At 36.1% G+C, this 18,793-nt stretch overlaps 1 long non-coding RNA gene across 2 annotated transcripts in view; it reads right to left on the bottom strand.

Annotated features, from left to right (window-relative positions):
* Positions 1–12,343, bottom strand: part of LOC130865383 (uncharacterized) — a 44,956-nt gene extending 32,613 nt beyond the window's left edge. The window contains exons 1-5 of one of the 2 annotated variants that reach the window (XR_009056121.1): positions 12,306–12,343; positions 9,282–9,396; positions 8,366–8,413; positions 6,073–6,182; positions 1,790–1,904 (exon numbers count right to left, since the gene is read on the bottom strand). This is a non-coding gene — a long non-coding RNA (uncharacterized LOC130865383). Of the gene's footprint in view, positions 1–1,789; positions 1,905–6,072; positions 6,183–8,365; positions 8,414–9,281; positions 9,397–11,975 lie in introns of both variants that reach the window. The other variant, XR_009056120.1, reaches the window with a different exon arrangement.
* Positions 12,344–18,793: the final 6,450 nt, after the last annotated feature.

The raw sequence follows: 18,793 nt of genomic DNA on the forward strand, positions 1-18,793 counted from the left end.
AAATTGGTTATTGACCATAAATCATCCATTTTGATCTGGTTCATTCTGATTGGTGTTGATACTTTACACTATACCTGTGTCAGTTACCCCAAGTGTTTTTGATTAGATGCATGAGCCATCACCCTGTATTAAAACTTCATGAATATTAGAATGTCATACCATTAGATGCTTGCACTAAAGACATAAATGTTGCTGTCAAGCCCCAGTTAGCCAATATACCCAGTAAGAATGGAATATCCTAAACAGCCATGATGGTAAAGAAATAATTTAAGAGGTGTATTAGAAAAACAAAATGTCAAATTAGATATGTATTTTGAACTATCTCTCTCATGCACACATGCTCTCTCTCTCTCTCTCTCTCTCTCTCTCTCTCTGTGTGTGTGTGTGTGTGTGTGTGTGTGTGTGTGCATGTAGGCATAGTATTTTTCAGATGGAGAAGGCAAGCCTATTTTCATGTAGGTAACATCCAGAGAATAAACTCTACTATGGTTTTTCTGGTGCCTTCATTTATTTAAAACAACTCATACAAATCAAAGGCGAAAATATTGTGTTTGTTAAAAATCCATCCTCTATTACAAAATTTAAAATCCCCTCTCCCTACTATCATTATCCAGGTGAACTTTGACAATTCTCTTCTTTGTGCTGTGTGTGTGTGTATGTGTGTGTGTATGAAAATGCAGTTTGGTGTGAATGTGAACCATATAAAGAATATATGTATATATATAAACTCTACTACTGTTTCCCTGGTGTATATTTCTTAAAAATATTTATTCAACATGATTATAGAAATATTTTTATTTGTAAAAAGCCACTTTCAATACCCAAAGTGAAAAATCTTCCCATATTCCTAGTAACACTATTCTGCGCTAATTTTGAGAACCCTGTGTTCTCTTTTTGTGTGTGCCTGTAGGGGACATTCATGTGTTTGTGCACAAATGGGTGTGCATATGTCTTCAGCATGTGTGTCTGTGTCTGTGTGTGTGTTTGAAATAGGTTATTTCATTTCTATTTATTTTTGAGAGTATAATTTAATTACATTTCTCCCTTCTCCTTTCTCTTTCAAACCCTCCCATATACCACTATACATTCTCCTTCATATTTACAACATTATATTTTATAATTCTTGCTGGATGCATATATGTATACATATACAGATTTGTTCTTAAATATAACCTGATAACTCTCTTAACAATACCTGCATGTATGTTTTCAAAGCAGGCAATTTGGTAATATATAACAAACTTGAGTGCCCTTTTCTAAGAATGACATCTCCCTTTCCCACATTTCCTCAGTAGCATACAGTGCTTTGTGCAGAGTTGAGTCCTTCTGGGCTCTAGTTTGTCCATTTAGCATGTTAATTTGTGTTATCAGTATTAGATGACTGTATATTCTATGTGAACCTCCAGTCATCTTCTACCACATCTCTGAAATTTCAAGAGTTTAAATGAAAGCAAAAACATAGAATCTTAAAAATTTTAGTACTTTCCCAAAAGTTAAACTGTAAAAGATACAAGTGGATGCCACTTCACTAAACATTTGCTGACCATTATCCCCAGGAAATTAGTGGAGAAAATGAGCACTAGGTGTTTCTATAGCAAGAAATATTAACTATTTCTAGGTGGAAATAACATAGTGTACTTTCTACAGAAATAATAAGACATGCATAAAATGTATGGATTAAAAATATGGTCAGGAAATATGCTAATGCACAGAAATGTAATAATTTAATTGAGTTTTACAGACAAGAAATCAATAATAAAAAGGCAGAAAGCCCCTTAAATTACAATACCGTGTAATTTGTGTGCTCTGTGTCTTCATCAAAAGCTTCTCAGGAGAAGGCAAAGAAGGAAATCCTTAGATCCTGAGTCTGAGATCATCCTCAGCAGGATGATGAGTTCATGTGTCTACATCATAGGATGAAAAGAGAAAATGTTTAAGAACAACTAGTAGTAATTGTAAAATATGGATAGTTATGCAGAAAACCATTTTCATATGATTAGTAACATCAAAAGAATGTTTAAAAAGAACCAAATTACTAGAGAAGATGTATTAATATTATTATAAATGCAATATTTGCAATTAATGTAGAGATTGGGTACAGTGGGAAACCAGATGCCCATATAAGTGATCCCTTATTCTTAATGATGAATTTAATCTAAAAATTTCTATAGAACCATACAGAAACATATAGAAAATACTAAATTATTTGACATAAGTTGAAGGCTATAATAGGTTGCTTACTAATTATCATTTAACTCATCTTAAAAATGCCAGAAGTTATACTAGGCAAATGTTTTTCAAAAGTTCTAGGAAAAAGAATGTATATGTATATGTTAACAAGTAATGAAAAGAAACCATATTTTTCCTACCACCACAGATGGGTCTAAGTGTAACTACTGAGACTGCACTCTTGAACCTCTAATACTATGCTGCAGTCTGAGGAAGAAGGAAGATCATGTGATGGTTGGTGATTCACAGCTTCTTGGCGGACCTGTTCTACAAACTTGCAGACCATAATGAGTCCTGTTTACTTAGGAGCCTTCCTAGGAATGCTGAGTAGTTGGCCCTTTATCCATACTACATCTTGGGAAACAGAACTCATTTTTCCAGTGTGGGGTTCAATGTTCTCTTTTTTATTGCAATTTCTGTCTGCTCCAGAACATGTCTAGCAGCATTATTTGTAATAGCCAGAACCTGGAAACAACCTAGATGCCCTTCAATGGAAGAATGGATGAAGAAAATGTGGAATATATACATATTAGAGTACTACTTAGTGGTAAAAAACAATGACATCTTGAATTTTGCATGCAAATGGATGGAAATAGAAAACACTATCCTGAGTGAGGTAACCCAGACCCAAAAAGATGAACATGGGATGTACTCACTCATAATTGGTTTCTAGCCATAAATAAAGGACATTGAGCCTATAATTCGTGATCCTAGAGAAGCTAAATAAGAAGGTGAACCCAAAGAAAAACATATAGTTATCCTCCTGGATATTGGAAGAAGACAAGATTGCTGGGCAAAAATTGGGAACTGGGGGGTGGGATGGGATGGAGGAAAGGGGAGATGGGGAGAGAAAAGTGAGAAGGGGAGGATTGGGAGAGCTTGGGGGAATGGGATGGTTGGAATAAAGGAAGGGTGGATATGGGAGCAGAGAAGTATATATCTTAATTAAGGGAGCCATTTTAGGGTTGGCAAGAGTCTTGACTTTGGAGGGGTTCCCAGGGGTCCAGAGAGATGTCCCAAGCTAGGTCCTTGGGCACCTGAGGAGAGAGAGTCTGAAATGGCCCAATCCTATAGTCATACTAATGAATATCTTGCATATCACCATAGAACCTTCATCTGGCAATGGATGGAGATAGAGACAGAGACTCACATTGGAACACTGGACTGAGCGTCCAAGGTCTAAATGAGGAACAGAAGGAGGGAGAACATGAGCAAGGAAGTCAGGCTCGCGAGGGGTGCACCCACCCACTAAGACGGTGGGGCTGATATAATGGGAGCTCAACAAGGCCAGCTGGACTGGGACTGAAAAAGCATGGGATAAAACCGGACTCTCTGAACATGGTGGACAATGAGGGCTGCTGAGAAGCCAAGGACAATGACACTGGGTTTTGATCTTACTGCATGTACTGGCTTTGTGGGGGACTAGCCTGTTTGGATGCTCACCTTCCTAGACCTGGATGGATAGGGGAGGACCTTGGACTTCCCACAGGGCAGGGAACCCTGACTGCTCTTTGGACTGGAGAGGGAGGGATAGGGGATGGGGGTGGGAATTGGGGGGAGGGGGAGGGAAAAGGGAGGCGGGGAAGAGGCAGAAATTTTTAATAAAAATAAATAAATAAATAAATAAATAAAGATGCTTTCTTTTTTTCATTTAAAAAAAATTAAAACTAAGTAGACACATTCATTTCATTTGATGTGAATGATGTCTTGATTACCCTCGAGGCAAGATGGGACTTCTAAATTCTAAGTACACAAAACAGAAGCACCCAAAACTTATTGAACAAAACACAGAAGTGAGAGTCTGGCTCTTATATCCGTTTCACCACATTTAAGAACATAGAAACTATCAAGATTTCTCATTCAAAATAGGAATATTGTATGGAGAAAAATCACACCATTATAAAAATCCAGATGTTTTATGGATAACCCTTGAATTTAGGGTATACTTCATAGGCTTTGCAAAATGTACTATGACATCTTATTTTCTACAAAGAAAGGGGTGTGAACAAGATGTGTGGTGTGCTCTGGCAATCCTTTCTAGTGTTTGAGTCTGTGTTTTTCCAGCTCAAATAAGGAATGCTCATTCTTCTTTGGCAATCCTATGTCACTATATGTGCATGGCATATATTTTTTCACATACACAAGATTATGCCATTTGTATGGAACTAGTTCTAAATTGTTAATTGCTTAAACCTCTTAAAATGCTTGTGTGTTTCTGCTCATACACTTTATTTTAACCAGTGGTAAAATCAAGGTGTGATGTCAATAAGAAAAGAGAAAAGCAGTTCTAAGGGAGGGAGTTATTGTTATAAGCATGAAAATCACTGAGCTGGATTTGGTATGGTGGATAATAATGTAGGCTATACTAGTTTTCAGTGTTCAGTTAGCATCTCAGGTGTATGATACATGTACATCTGAAAGGTGATTCCACTAAATAAAATCTACTTAAAACATATTGTGATGTTATTTTAGTTTCTTATGGTATCAAGGTGAGAGAGAGAGTGAAAGAAAGAAAGAATTTCATAAATACTTAGGTTCCCTTTTTTGAACTCCATTCAAACATGACTAGGTTAATGCAAACAATCATTGCTGACAGTCCCAGGAATCTACAAATTGAATTCCATGATTTCAGGGCTTTTTCAAATTTTTCCTATTTTTGTCACTACTAGAATATCTCATTGTACTCAATAACAGATATAGAACTTCCTCTCCCCCCCCCCAAAAAAAAACAAGTGCCCTGATTACACAAACCCCCATGTGTATTATTCATCACCCCACAAATGAAAACTTGTCTACTGGTCAATTTGAGGAGAGTAATAGAGGCTCAGCTAGTCTGTATCCCCTTCTAAGTTCATCTTATTGTTGCTCTGTTTCATTTCCTGACTACTCAGCAGAATTTCCCTCGTGAATACTGATAATTTGGTAAAAAAAAGTTTGAGCTACTTTTATTTCCTTGGAGTCTATCTGATAATAAAATGGTTAAAACTGAAAAATGGAAGAAAATTACAGTCCACATGTTTAGTGACAATAAAATGGAAAAATATGGGATAATAAACAATTAAAACATTACCACGTGTAGAAAATATGTATGGAAGCAGCACATGAACAGAATCTTAAGAGACAGCACTTCTGCATGTTGAATAGTAACCAGGAATATTGCCTTCCCATCTCCATCTCACATTGTACTGGAAGGTTTCCTCAAAGCAGTTTCTGGGGAAAATAAACACTACAAGTTTCTTGTGGTGTGGGAGGTCCTTCTGTCTATGTGTTGCTTTTATTGGTTAATGAATAAAGAATTTCTTTGAGCCTATGGCAGGGAAGAACAGAACTAGGCAGGGAAAGTTTGACTGTATGCTGGGATCAAGAAAGCAAGAGTCAGGGAGACACCATGGACCTGCCCCTGGAGATAGACAGGCTGAAATTTTGCTGGTTGGACATGACCTCATAGTGATATACAGATTAATCAACATGGGTTAAATGAAGATGCAAGAATTAGTCAAAAAGAAACTAGAGCTAGTGGGCCAAGTAGTGTTTTAATTAGTATAGTTTCTGTGTGATTATTTCTGGTATAAGCTAGCCAGGTAGCCTGGAATGAACAAACTACAATTCTTACTACATTCTTGTTCTTAGATGTCCAGTCCTCAAGGCAAACAACATTTTACAATTTATGAAAAATGGTCATAACATTGTGTAAATTAAAGTACTCAGTAATCTAAAAAAATTTACTTAGGTTAAATAACTAACTAATTTCAAAATAAAATAAAAGATAGACTTCAATCTAATTATTTACATGAGTAACCAATAATCTGAAATGAAATCAGGAAGCAAGTGATTCTACAATACCATAAATTCAGGGAAGGGGTCTCCATCAGTGTCAAGTTCTTGAGATGCAGAGAGGAATCAGGGCTTTACTGCTTGAACAGGAACCTTACTGAACAGCACAATCAGATGCTCTATGAGAAATAAATGACATAAGTTAAAGAACAAAACATGGATAAATAAATGAGAATACTCCCAAAGCTATAACCATGTATTTATGATTATTAGTAACATGCATTTATATTTAAAATATAACAATACATTGACATTAGAAGCCAATAATTTTCAAAGCTATTTAGAGACTAAAATTATCCCACCACATGGTGAAGATACATTACATTAAGGTCTACAGTCAAACTCATTTAAACTTCAAAAGAAACTGCCGTAAGATAGCCAAGACTGACACAATAATCAGATAGAAAGAGAATATGAATTTTCACTCATATTTCAAAACTTAAAACAAATTAGTTATAATGAAGTCTTTGAATATTATATATAGTTAAATATAGATAAGTGAAATGAAATTAGGTGTACCAAATGAATACTTAAGTACATTTTTGTGTGTTTGTGTGTGTAAGGGTTCTGCTATATGTGCTCAGTTGTATAGACACAAGGTCAATATCATGGTTCATCCTCCATTCAATTATAGCTTATTTTTGTTGAGCCAGAGTCTGTCATGGATCCTAGATCTCACTTGCCTGTTAGATTGGTAGACCAATTTGGATATTATAATGGGATTGTGTGTTTGTGTGTGTGTGTGTAAAACATTGTTTAATTCCTAAAACTTCTGATATGTGCAGATGAGATAGTCATTTTCAAAAACTTTTGAACAAGTGGATACAATAAGAAAATTGAGTTCCTCAATCAACGACACATAAAGTACACTGCAAATCGCATATGCCAATACATATCTAGATACTAAAACAACAAATTAATTGTAACATTAATATAGGAATTGGTAATATGGAGGAAGAAATGACTGAAAAAATATTACAATTAACAAAATGATGTATTTTTCTTAAATAAATTGTATACTCAAACAGGAATGGTGACACTAATTCAGGACTTTTCTGGAACAATATTTGCCAATGAGTTAAGGTGTTGGGAGAAGACCAAAAATAAGTAAAGATAGTGTGAATACAAGTCCCATGTGTACATCACCACCTGTCTCTTAAAATCTTTCACTCTGCTAGCTCATTTTCCAAGTATAATGTCTCTAATCTATCATAAATAATCATAAAATGATACCAAATAAAACAGCAACTACCAAATAATAATAGACAAAAATGAAGTAAAAAGTTAAAATACAAAGCAGGTACTAACTACTTAAAATTAAAAAATAGCTCAATCAAGAGACTCAAGTATTTTTAAACATCACATTGGATGAGTTAATTGATCAGAAAATATAAAATACTCCAACACTCTAAATTTAAAAAATAAATATGAGAACTACATACATAATATTATGATTTGTTGCTGTAGGACATCTTAGAGCTTGTGGTTGCCCACCTACTGGGGTGTAGCCTCTTACACTATAAATGCTGATGCAGAGCCTGCTTCTGCCCCTTTCTTTCATCCCTGGCTGCTCTTTTGGATTGCTGGATTGATGGGCTGCCGGATTGCTGGATTCGATCTCTGTTTTCCATTCAAGCAGAGAATTCTGATTTGTGAGTTTACCCCTAAATAACCATCTATTTCTCAATTCCGAGCTAGTGTGAGATTTATTTTATGTGTCTGTTCCACAATTTGTCATTTTTCAAAGCAGTTCTATTAGTATTCAAGAGATAAATTTAAAAATAAATAATTAGAAACACTAAGGATGGTCAAAATGACAAGGAATCAATATTTTACATTCTCTCAAGATGGTCTACTACATATGAATTCTGTGTATAGATAACAGAAAATTGCACACATTTTGGAATATAATCTGTCCAGCGGGGGCCATGACTACCTAAGAAGAATATCAAAGCCAGTCAGGAGAAAACTCCATTCAAATTGTTGATAAGCAAGCCCAGTAGACAACTAAGATCTGTTAGTGGTGACCTTGGTTGCTCCAAAGAAGTGGAAGTTAAGTCCCTATACTGAAACAATGTGTTTTTGTTATGGAACTATAAAAATATGGACAGTAACTACATAAAATTGAGGACTGAGGAATAGCTATCAGAAACCATGAAGTTGTTAAGAAAGCTGTCTAGGAAGAAAAGGATTCAATTGTATAATTTAATCATGATACCTTTGAATGACAATGAACAGCATGGATAGATTTGACTAAAGGTGAAATACTGGCTCATATATCTTATCCATAACTATTATCTACCTGATTGAAGTCAAGTCTTCCTTAAAAATAGGTGAAGCACTCCTAATACTGAAAAACCACAAACATGACAGGGTTAGTGAGTCCATGTAACATAGAGGCCCTTACCACCATTTTCATAAAATATTATAATATCTAACATCATTAGCATTTTTGTTGTTAAATCCACAGAAAATTTTAGAGCCAGGAATCAATAGGTTATATTTATACACTAGTGTGTGTGTGTGTGTGTGAATATATTTGTCTGTGTAATACATAATAAAAATAATGAATTAGGAGGTAACGAATTTAAGAGTGGGGTGAGGACTATACAGTAAGAGTTTGAGAGACAGTGAAGTGCAAATATGCAAATATTTTTTAAATTCTTGTATTTTTAAATATAAAAAGGAACTATATAGCAAAGTGAGCTAAGAAACAGTTTCAGTGGAGAAGTAGAACAAGATAGAAAAAAATGGGATGAAAATGACAAAAATTCATATAAATGTATAAAACCTTTATATTTATTTTAAAAACATAAATCCAAGAAGAACGTATTCACAAAATCAAGACATGCATTGAACTTGAATTTTATGAAATTAAATCGAAATAATTTCTACAATCCTCAGAGGTTCAGACTTCCCCAAAAGTTAAAAAGAAAAAGATGCAAGTGGAGGCCACTTCACAAAGCATTTACTGGACATTGTCCTTAGGAACACTAACTGTTTCTATAGCAAGAAATATAAACTGTATCTAATTAAAATGAATAGGATGTAAAATCTACAGAAATTGTAAGATAAATAGATAGCTAGATAGATATATTATGTATTTATAAATATAGCTAGCAAACATACTACTACATGAAAACATAAAAATTTAATGGAATGTTACATGCAAAAAATTAGTAATTGGAAAGAAAAGGGGAAAATAAAACAAGACTTACAGTACCACTAGTTAGGTGTGGTGAGTGTGTCTTCAGTGAAACCTTCTCAGAAGTTGGGGATAAGCAGTTCCTCTATGCCTGAGTCTGAGATTATCATGAGCCAGCTTGTGAGACCCTACATCAGGATCATAAAATAGGAAAATGTTTAACAATAAATATTGAGAAACTGTAAAAACATGTATACTTAAACAGAAAATCATTTTCATATGATTAGTAAGATCTACATAAGGTTTAGAAAATTCCAAATTCTTAGACAAGTAGTTTCAATAGTTTTATAACTGCAATATTCACAGGCAATATAGAGATTACCCACAGTGGGCATACAGATCTCCATATGTGCCATTCTTTTCTTGCAATGATCAACATTTTTCTAAAATATGTAGAAAACCATAATAAATCCAGTATTGATGAAACTGTCCTGAGAATAAGAACAAGGTTAATCCACTCACACTTCCTGATTTCAGACATGCTGAAATATGACACAACACACACACACACATATAAATGCAACATATCTGAGATAAATTAAGGGCTTAAGATGTCATTTACTAATAATCATTTAACTTATCCTATAAATTGCCAAAGGATATACTAGGCAAAAAGTTTCTCAAATGTTCTGTCATAATTAGATAACACAGTAAAATTTGAGTTTCACTTACATAACACATATAGATGATTTTTGTATTTATTTAGGGAAGTGTGTGTATGTGTGTTTTTATGTAAGAACAATCAATGAAAAAGGCAATAAATCTAAAAGTGAAAAATTATCATTATATGGGAAGGTTTGGAAAGAGAAAGGGAAAGGGAAAATGACGGAATTATATTATAGCTTCAATTTTTAAATACACTTAAACAAAGAAGCAGATCATATACCAAAATGTAGGTCTAATTATAAAAATACACAAATATCAGATATCTTAATATTATTCCCTAAAGCATTAATAAAAGCAATACTTTCTAAGGTGTGCAACCATAGATTTTATTGAGAGAAGATAAATGTCCTATGTGTCCTCTCTCCTTGATGGGTCTAACTTGATATATTTCTACAGTTGTCAACCCTGACAAGAAATAAGGGAAAGAATAAGAGGAGGTTTGGTTTCAATTAACTGAAGAATACACTTATGAAAATTTGAGGTACACTGGTACCATCTAGAGTTTCACATGAGCCTTAGATGATTGCCAGCAGCAATGCTCAAAAGACAAATCTTTTCTTTCATATGAGGTAAAGCAAAGAATACTGGATGAAATGTTACTCACCCAGAAGATTAAAAAAAAGAGAAATTTTATTTTAACAAGAGGAGCACACAAGCAAATGGTTATCAATCAATACTTAATAATCAGCACTGAAAACCTAAGATATAACAGTAGACAACCTAGCATGGAGCATGGTTTCTTTAGTTATTAAGAACTGTGTATATACAGTTATGCTGTTATGTCCATGAAACATGAAATATCATTTTTAAAGGACAAGAATTTGAATGAGAGCAAGGTGGGATGTGTAGGAGGATTTAGAGGAAGAAATCATCAGGTTAAACTATGTAATAATATAATAATTTCAAAAATAAAGAGATATTTTTTCAAAATATAAGAATAAACTGCACCTTGACATACTTTCCTGCTATTTATCTTTCCCTGGTGAAACATGAAGAAAGAATCGCATTCTTACAACTAAAAGAAAATTGCTTTAAAATTCTCCTTTGAGAATCAGTGTGCTTACTAGGGTTACAGATGGAATTCAGGCACATGAATGAAGAAAAACTCAACCCAACAATGGCAATTAATTGGGGCAACTGCAGGGCAAGATATTCTTTGCCATGAGAGCCAGCATCTCCACTGAACAGATCCAAATACCACAATAATCATTTCTATGTTTATAAAAAGGCAATTTTAAGAAGCCTTTTCAAACACTTAAATTCATGAGATTCTTTGGGGAGGTAAATGAATGAAACACTCATAGTCCAGGAAACATTCTCCCCAAAGCAAATACTTTAATTCATAGAAAATGGATTCACAACAGAGAAAATACACTAAGCTCCATTCCATAATGAAAGACCATGTGGACAGAATAAGAACATCCAAGGCTCATCTATTCACTTATTACTTAAGTCATCTCACGTTGAAAATGATGTAAGGAAATTGTAAGATGGCCTGATTCTTGGAATAATTTGAGATCTGAGTGAAGTGAGCATTCCAGTAAACTGGTCAGAGGTGTGAACAAACTATTAGTACTATTTTCTAAGGTTAATTCTTTTGTTGCAAATATATGATTCAATCAACTACTCACTTTTACATAACAATGAATAACAATTATTAATAAAATATGACATGGTAAATTCTTTATTGATTTTTGTTTATACTTTCATTGTACAAGAGAAATTGACAGACAGAATTTTGCTGTGTAGCCCTGGCTATTCTGGAACTCATTCTGTAGACCAGGCTGGGCAAGAAATCACAGATCCGCCTATATCTGACTCCCAAGTGCTGAAATTAAACATGTGAGATATCACAGTGCAGGCATAATAAATTCTTAGCCCTTTAATACTGTATAATTATATACTTTATCGGTAAGTATAATACCATGATTAAATGATGGAAAATCCAATAAACCATATGCTCTCTAATACAGACCCTCTCCATTTAAAGTTTTCCATCACCATGTGTTCTGTCTCCCCACAGTGCGTGCTTTGTACTTACCTCATAGTTTGATGCTACAGCATTTCTTTAGAACTTCCAAATGACCCACAGCATACACCTCTCTAAGCCATAAAAGTCACACTTCAGGTTGTTAAAATAATGGAGTTTCTGAAAAGACCTGCTGGGATATTTTTAATCAAGCTCATGTATGAGTACATAAGAATCAAATTAAGACTGGCTTCTCCCTAACAGATCATCCCTGTGTAAAAATAAATAAATAAATAAATAAACTAGAACAGTGGAATGAACTCTTTTTAGTATGACCTAATTTAAATGAAAGTCCATACATTGGCACTGTTGTAGAATCTGTTGTCTCTCAATTCAACATACCTGGATGCTATTGAAAGCCCACGCTCTGCACATCATCCTCTTCCCAGCATTCCTTTCCACAGAAGAGAGGAATAACATATTACTATGGAAGCATAAATGCCCACATCAAGGATAAGTGTGAATGGAGATTGCTTGTTCATTCCTGGCTGCCCATACCTATATGAAACTATATTAATTGCAAGGCTGTTTGGTCAATGTCTATAGCATATTTCTAGATGTAGCTCTTATATCTTAAATTAACCCATTTCTATTACTTTTTATTTTGCCATGAGGCTTGTGGTTTACTGGTAAGGTTCTTGGTTGTTTGTCTACTTTGGGGGCTACATGGCATCTCTCTAACTCTGCCTACTCTCTCTATATATATCAGATCTCTTGCCTGGCTATAATGTGTTTTGATAGAGGCCCAAAGTGGCTTCTTTATTAACCAATAGTAATAAAACATTCAAAGCATACAGAGGGGAATCACACTTCACCTACTGTTTTCTGACTAAATAAAAAGAAAAATATTAACTTTAATACAGTAAAATTACTTATAACAAAACAGGTATCCAGCAGGAATTACACTGACAATATTTATATCTACTTTATCTTCTATGATAACTAAGAAAAGTATAATTATAACAATCTATTCTTCAACTCCATCAAAGACTCCCAGCCATCTCTGGGACCACCAGAAGCAGGCCACACTCACCACCTCAACTCTGGTTAGCAGTTGGTCCAAGCTGTCACCGAGCAACTTGGAGCATGCTGCCCCAAAACCCCATTCAAGTGCTTGGCCTCCTGATAGAGCCAGAGTTTTTGCTGAAAGTATGAACCAGGAAGCTGCCTTTTTCTTACACTGAGTAAGTAAGCCTTCTTTTAAAAGAGTCACAGTGCCCCTGCCATAGCCAGTAGAGAAAACCTATCTGAAAATTTGCAGCTACCAATAAGCTGTGCTTAACTCTGTTCTTTTGTGCCTGGAATTTATTCCAAAGTTCTTGCAGTTTTTATGTGGATGCAGTTGCTCACTTGGCTGCCATTCTGTTGGTGGAGACTGCTCATTCATTTCCTGGCTTCACAGATCTAAAATAATCACACAGAAACTGTATTAATTACAACACTGCTTGGCCTATTAGCTTGTGCTTCTTATTCACTAATTCTTACATCTTAAATTAAGGCATTTCTATTATTTTATATTTTACCACAAGGCTCATGCTTTACTGGTAGGTTTCCTGGGTGTCTGTCTCCTTCAGCAGCTACATGGTATCTCTATGACTCTAATTACTCTCTCTATATATCAGATTTCCCGCCTGATAGTACTGTGCCTTGCTATAGGCCTCAAGCAGATTCTTGATTAACCAATGGCAACAAAGCATAATAATAATATACAGAGGGAAATTCCACATCAAATAAGCATGATTATCTTTGCCTATATTTCTTTATCATAGATGCTCTCTGTAATGTTCATGAGGCTTTGAAGCTTCCTAGAAGTTATTTACTATAGAATTAGGCATTGTTTTATTATCTTTGCTTAGTAACTTAGCCTCAAGAATATTCTTAACAACTTTCCTTCTAGTATATAAGATGGACTTATGCAATCTACCATATCATCAAAGATGCAATTGTTCTTTATTGAGACTATTTACATGCTTTTCTGTCACACTTCAAATGCAAAGACTTTCAATATTTTAAAGATCTTGCTGGACATAAGCCTCAGCAAGGCTCCTAAACATCCATGACAATCTCAAAACCCTTACTGTGAACACAATCAACCCAATCAACTGTGCATCATACATAGCTTCCCTTAATATCTACCCCAGAATTCTGGCTCAACCTCTAACATTCTTTAGCTTCTGATTTCCATAAGGAATCCACTGTTAATGGAAAAATATCCCCAATGAGTCACAGGAACCAGTCCATCCGAGTATGATATACATTGTACTATAAGAGTTTATGCACAGTATGTCTCAAGGGGAATGAAATAGTTACATTTCTCGGTTTCTGGGCTTCCACAGCCCTAAGACTGATCTTGTTTGCCCCTTTGTAGCACAGCTATACAAAATAGCCTGTGAGAGTCTCATTCTCTTATTTGAAGCTTTTTCATAACAACAGAATATTTTATGTTGAATTATCTCTGATTACCATTGTATCACACATCTGATCCTAAATAATACCTATACCTAAATGCTGTCACATAGATTTTCTTTTGTATGAAAGAGTACTTACATAGTGACTTTTTGGGATTTTTTTTGGAAGAACATGTGCTTCCTATTTACTGCATGATTCTTACCATGTGGTCTAGTTTCAGGTATCCCTAATGCTGTTCTGTATTGTTGCTATACTCTCTACCCTCTTATTATTCTGCCAAAAAAACAAAAAAGTCCAACATCTCCATTTCTCCTCCTTTATCCAATTTGCTCACTATGTCAGATGCCAAAACAAATCCCAGATTCATGTGCCTTTCTTTTTCCTATCCACAGCTTACACTTGTGGTCTCACCACTGACAACTCACACCAAAATATATCTCTTCTTACGAGTAGTAGTATCTATATTGCCAATGTGGCTATTCACTGAGAATTATGCCCCAGATGATTCCATGAATCCACCCAGCATTACACCTGGCACAGCATATGAATGGGAAAAAGACCACTCTGTTTCAATTTCTCCTTCAGGTTGCCCCTGCCAATGTATCTGTACCCTAGAGATGTGTCATTGCACTACCCATGACTGGACAACTACTCCCAAAAGCACTATACAATCGAAAACGTCATATTAAATGTTCCTATGCAATGAGTGCTTTCTCATGACAGTTTATATCAATTATTTGATGCTGTGGAATAAGCCTTCTTATGAAGATATATTACATTCATTGCTAATAATACACTGATTGACTGATGACTAGGAAGGAGGTTCAAAGCAGAGACAATGCTGAAAAAAATAAGAGCTGACTTAGAGAGATGCCATGAGATGGCGAGTATGAAGGGTAAGAAGGGTACTAAGTATGTAGATGACATAAACAACCTCAGGGAAGCACATAGATAAATAGAAATGGCTTATTTAACTTGTAAGAGCTTGAGCTAGCTAAAAACAAGCCTTACATAAGGTGAGCATTTAACATTATCTGTGTGGTTATTTGATGAGTGTCTGGAGGGACAGAAAGGACCACTTCCAATTTGTCTTATTCCCCATATCAGGAACAACATCATTGATTTCCAAAATTCATCTGCAGTTTTGGTTTATGCTTGCAACTACCACAAGTGTGATAAACACGTCTTCAAATGGAAAGAAATACAAAGTATTTCCCCCAACTCCTGCTAAATATCTTTAAAAGAGTAAACCTGTCTATATTTCACCAAGATAAACTATGGCAAACCAGAGATTGTTGTGCTTACTTACACCACATAGATGACATGATAATTATTGTAGGGTGTACTTTCAACCAAATACTGCAGCAGAATGTCTTTTCCCAGCACGAATAATTGCTTTCTTATAATGGCATACATGGAGGCATCATTATATATTCTAGTCTCTCTTTGAGTCCCTGATGGTATAGGGAGTTATTATTGAAAAAATTAATAACTATTGTACATAATGAATGCTTACATGTTTAGGCTGTACATTCATGTGGATATAAATTTGATATTGTAGTGATAAATGAAGTGCACTCACCCTTCATATTTCTAGTTCACTGCTATTCCCAGGGTCATCAATAGGATCCATCTAGATATCAACACAAAGAAAATATCCCTCCTGACCAGAGTCTATAGCAAAGAGAGATAGAGCAATTAAATATCACTACCGAGGCTCTCTCAACTCACAGGCCATGAGGAAATGCAAATAAATTGTGACAGCTACAGAGTAGCATTTTGCCTACTACCCAGGACAGACCAATCTCAGGCCCCTCTCCCTCCGAAAAGCATCTTCTGATCTTTCTGATAGTCAGGTATCACCAAGTCATAGTCCTTAGCACAATAGTGCTTATTCTCACCCACTTAAGAACTGTCATTTTGGCCTTCAATCTTTTCCCTACTTTAGAGTTTCCCTCCATCCTTTTCTTCTCTTTCTAATTTCTCTGTTTAGTGTTCTGAGTCTGGCTCCTAGCACTTCCTACCATCTGGATGTTGCTAATCGCACACTCATGGTGGAGGTCAATACATTCCTCTGTCCCCTGGATTTCTTTAAAAATGGCAGCAGGTTCTGAGGGCTCAATCAGACTTGGGTTTGATCTTTCTGGCAGGACAACAAATGCTGTTCGCTTGCTGAGGGGCAGGTAATGCCTGGCCACACTCTTGTTTGTGGTATTGCTATTGACCAGATCTCCTGATTTGTTGCAGTCACCATGTGCTGGTTCTCCTAACGCTCAGACTCTGTTTTCGTTAATCAGATTGGAGTCTGTTAGGAAGCGATGCCTCCCCTGTTTACCCCTTGGCTGCCCAGAGGTCAGTTCATTTAGGAAAGCTGATTAAGTGCTGCTCTTTCTTCCCCGCCAATCTTTACGGTCATGATCTGATTTCTTGTCATCAGTCAACGGCAAGTGATCAATTTTTAAAGTCTCATTGCAAAGTCAAAAATGTACACGTATTCTACTTTCTTATTCTTTTTTTGTTTGTGCTTTATTGAGTTGTTTCTAATGTGTGTCACTTGACAATTATCCTGACCCTGAATTCTTACCCTCTTAAAATATTTCATAAGAAAAAAAAACACAAAGATAATAAAATTTATATAGGACCATGATGAACACCTTTTTGGTCTCAACCCCTTTAGGGGCAAATCACTCTTCTACAAGGGTCACCTAAGACCACAGGCAAACACAGATATTGACATTATAATCAGTGTAGTAACAGAATTACAGTTATACAGTGGCAACACAGATAGTTATATGATTGGTATATATATTCCTATAACATAGGAAACTGTATTAAAGTGTTGCTGCTCACTTATTAGTGGATTCTAGCCATAAACAAGTAATATTGAGCCTATAGTTCATGATTGTAGAGAAGCTAAGTAAAAAAGTGAACCCAAAGACAAACATATATAGATCCTCCTGAAAACTGGAAGCAGACAAGATGGCCAGACAAAAGTTCTGAGTATGGGGGTAGGGGGTGGGAGGAAGGGGAAAGGGGAAAGAGAAGGGATAAAGGGAGGACTGGGGAGAGCTTGGGGAAGTGGAATGGTTGAGATGGAGGAAAGACGGATATGGGAATAGGAAAGGAGATATCTTAATTGAGGGAGCCATTTTGGGGTTGGTAAGAGACTTGGCTCTAGGGAGGTTCCCAGGAGTCCACGGGGATAACCCCAGCTAGGACCCTGAGCAGTGGAGGAGATGGTGCCTGAACTGGCCTTGTCCCATAGTCACTGGTAACTATCTTGAATTCACAGTAGAACCTTCATCAGGCAACAGATGGAGATAGAGACAGAAAACCACATCAGAGCACTGTACTGAGCTCCCAAGGTCCAGTTGAAGAGCAGAACAAGGGAGAATATGAGCAAGAAGTCAGAACCGTGAAGGGTTAGTCCACCCATTGTGACAGTGTGCCTGAGCTAATGGGAGCTCACCAACTTTAGCTGGACTGGAACTGAATAAGCATGGGATCAAACTGGACCCTCTGAATGTGGCTGACAATTGGGCAGACTGAGGAGCCAATGATAATGGCCCTGGGATTTGTCTCTATTGCATGTACTGGCTTTTTGGGATCCTATTCTCTTTGGATGCATACCTTGGTCAGCCTGGATGTAGGGGAGAGGTCCTTGGACTTCCCACAAGGTAGGGTATCCTGCCCTATCTTAGGACTGGAGAGAGGTGGGGGAGGGGTGCGGGGTAGTGGGGTAGCGGGAGGGAAGTGGGAGGAAGGGAGGAAGTAGAAATTTTGATTGGTTTTATTTATAAAGTAATAAAAAAAGATAGAAAAGGAAGGTGAAGAACAACTGACATAGGGTGTACATGGCCACAGGATGATTGTAAGAAATACAATTGAAAATGATTCATGATATAAAAGAGCAACTCAAAGTAGTTAAATTTCATTAAATTACATGACTTATTTCACTGAAATGACAGGGGAATGAATATCTTGATTGGTACATATTAGATGTGAAATGAAGATTACAAGTCCGTTAGCTCTGTCTCCTGGCAGGTTTCAGGAGCAATCCTCCTTCACTGACTAGTAGGTTATAGTCAGGTCCTGGCTAGAACCAGGATCCAGCTGTGAGCTGGTCTCCAGCCAGGAACCCGACTGACAAAAACCCTTTGTGAAGGGACGAATATTATCTCCAGTTGCCTCGGATTGGCTAAGTGCGTGATATCATCTAGAGAATGGATTTGGGCCAATCACGAGACAGATCTCAAAGCTACCAATGGAAATCAAGGGCTTGCTGTAACTATGGAGATTTCCAGCTAAGCTGCTATTTCATGTATCTCTACCCCCTCCCTGTAGGTTACCACAGAAACAGAGAAACTGAAACTAGAAAGACAGAAAAAAATGTAAGTAAACATAAAATCTGACTAGAATTG

This window comes from Chionomys nivalis, chromosome 23 (assembly GCF_950005125.1).
Source record: "Chionomys nivalis chromosome 23, mChiNiv1.1, whole genome shotgun sequence".
Taxonomy (NCBI): Eukaryota; Metazoa; Chordata; class Mammalia; order Rodentia; family Cricetidae; genus Chionomys; species Chionomys nivalis.